Source organism: Otolemur garnettii, unplaced genomic scaffold (assembly GCF_000181295.1).
Source record: "Otolemur garnettii isolate 467f Iridium unplaced genomic scaffold, OtoGar3 scaffold00046, whole genome shotgun sequence".
Lineage (NCBI taxonomy): Eukaryota > Metazoa > Chordata > Mammalia > Primates > Galagidae > Otolemur > Otolemur garnettii.
The window spans coordinates 10155136-10157680 of record NW_003852441.1 but is presented as its reverse complement, the minus strand read 5'-3'; positions in this window follow the sequence as shown (position 1 = coordinate 10157680).

Here is a 2545-nt window from a genome sequence, read left to right as displayed (position 1 = left end):
GTCAGCCAATCCATCCTCACCTGCTTATTGGGTGTACTGACAGCCGAGTGCTGAGGACCGCGCTGGGGCCAGGTGGGGAACACGGGGGAGCGGGAGACACAAGAAGATAAGATGGGGCAGCTGGGCCAACTGCAAGAAGAGAGACGGGCATCAGAGCTGAGGGGGCCAACTTGGGACCTGTGTGCTGATGATGGGGCCTTCAAGAGGGTCTTGGAGGTTAGCCAGAATCCCTGGAAGGCTGGGCTTCCCACATGGTATGCTCCAGGCCACTGGTTTCCTCAGCCCTGGGGCTGGGATCTCCGGCAGTGAGCAGGTGTGTCCCTGGCCCAAGTCTCCTTGGTATACCTGAATGTGCTTTTCAAGTATTACACTTGTTTCATAGTCAAAGGGGTCTACAGAGAGAGTGACTCAGCGGGCAAAGCCAGAGCATAGTCTTCACTGGAGGGGGATCCTGGGAGTGACAGTGGCACAAGGGCTTGGGGAGGTTGTGAGGGCCTTGGATGCCAAGCTTAGGAATCTAAGATGTATTCTTTAGGCTCTGTGGAACCAGGGCAGCTATCTAATCAGACCATAAATGACCAGGCAGGTGCAGGAGGAAGGAGAAGGCCAAGGCCAGACCTGATGCCGGGTTGGCATAGAATAGGTAGAATGAGGGCAGAGGGAGGTCCTAGTAGGCATCAGGCCCAGCACCTGCCCTCACCTCCTCCCAAGGCAGTGCACCAAGCAAAACCATTTTTCACTGAACCCTGGCTTCTGGGTCAGAAATGAGACTGGTGAAAGGACAGACTCTATCTTCATGTGGCAAGGCCCAGGGGAAGAGAGAAAGGGTTCATGCTGCCACCATGGAGGTCTCCACCATCTCCAGAAACTCAGTCCTGGGTCTCTCACTGTTTGCCGAGAGCCTCCTTTAAGCTCGGCTTGCTTCCAAGTCCAGTGACAACAGGAGGGAAAGAAGACATGGCCTGTGTCCTCAGAGACTAACCATAACTACACACAGTGGAATTTAAACTAAATGGTTTGGGATTATGACTCACAGTAAAAATACATTTACCATTATGAATTATAGCCTGTGTATCTATTTGCCTATCTACCGGTCTGCCTACTCCCCTGGTCATTCATCCATCTACGTTCATCCTTCCATCCAATCTATTCCTTTATCCAAAGTAAAAGTTTAATGAACCCTTCCCCGTGTTTGCCATGATACTTTGGATTAGTTTCCGTTTGCTTTAATGCTGTCTGTGGCCCACGACACTGATCTCGTGACTGGCTAGTGGGCTAGCTGCAGCACTTTGGAAACTGGGGGCTGAATTGGGGAGTTGAAGCCACATACTCACCCCAGTTAGTAGGTGGCCAAGGACAGCTGTGTGCTACTGAGCAACTCCATCAGAGGGTACAGGCTGTGCATGCCTGGGTCACCAGCAAAGGGGAGGTCATCGAGAGAACATAAGAGAGCAGATGCTGTGGAGAAAGAATAAATGTGGCCTGCAGCTCAACCTGGCACTCCCTGCCCTGGCTGCACAGCAGGGTGACTGCCCTGTCTCTGGAAATAACAGAAACAAAGTATAGGTAATGAAATATTTTTAAAAATACACAAAGCACTTGGGAGACCAAGGCAAGTAGATTGCCTGAGCTCACAGGTTCGAGAACAGCCTGAACCAGACCGAGACCCTGACTCTAAAAATAGCTGGGCATTGTGGCAGGCGCCTCTGGATCCAGCTACTCTGGAGGCTGAGGCAAGAGAATCGGTTGAGCCCAAGAGTTTGAGGTCCCTGTGAGCTGTGATGCCACGGCATTCTACCAAGGGTGACAAAGTAAGATTCTGTCTCAAAAAAAAAAAAAAATGCACAAAGGCTGGGCGAGATGGACCCCCTTGCTACTAAAAATAGAAAAACTAGTTGGGTGTTGTGTCAGGCACCTGTAGTCCTAACACCTCAGGAGGCTGAGGCAAGAGAATTGCTTGAGCCCAAGTGTTTGAAGTTGCAGTGAGCTATGACGCCATGATACTCGACCCAGGGTGACAGAGTGAGATTCTGTCTCAAAAAATAAATACATGAAAATACAAACTTGAAAGAAAAAATGCACCACTGAGCTACCATCTGTTGAGGTCACCGGAGTGAAAACAGGGTTCATGGAGGTGAGCAAGAACTAGAGCCAGCTTTGCATGTGAGGGTGCATCAAATCCTTGTGGTCTAGAACCCCTCATAGCTCTGGAGGGCCAGGGAGCCAGGCGGGGCTTGCTTCTCCCAAGGTGGGAAGTCTAACAGAAGACAGGCACATAAAGATGGACTCTGAAGGGTTACAATAGTGATGTAAGGACCTGCAGGAGGGGAGAGTGAGACCCTTGAGCTGTATAGAAAGGAAAAGATGGTCATTCCTGAGAATTCATAACCACCAGCCAGGCCTCAGGCTGGTTGAAAGCCCAAATTTGTGACCTCTGTGTTGGTCAAGGATGATGGTGACTTGGATTAGGGAAAGAAGTAGAGAGATTTGGGACTCAAAAGTAAACAGACCTGGGCGGCACCTGTGGCTGAGTGAGTGGGGCGCT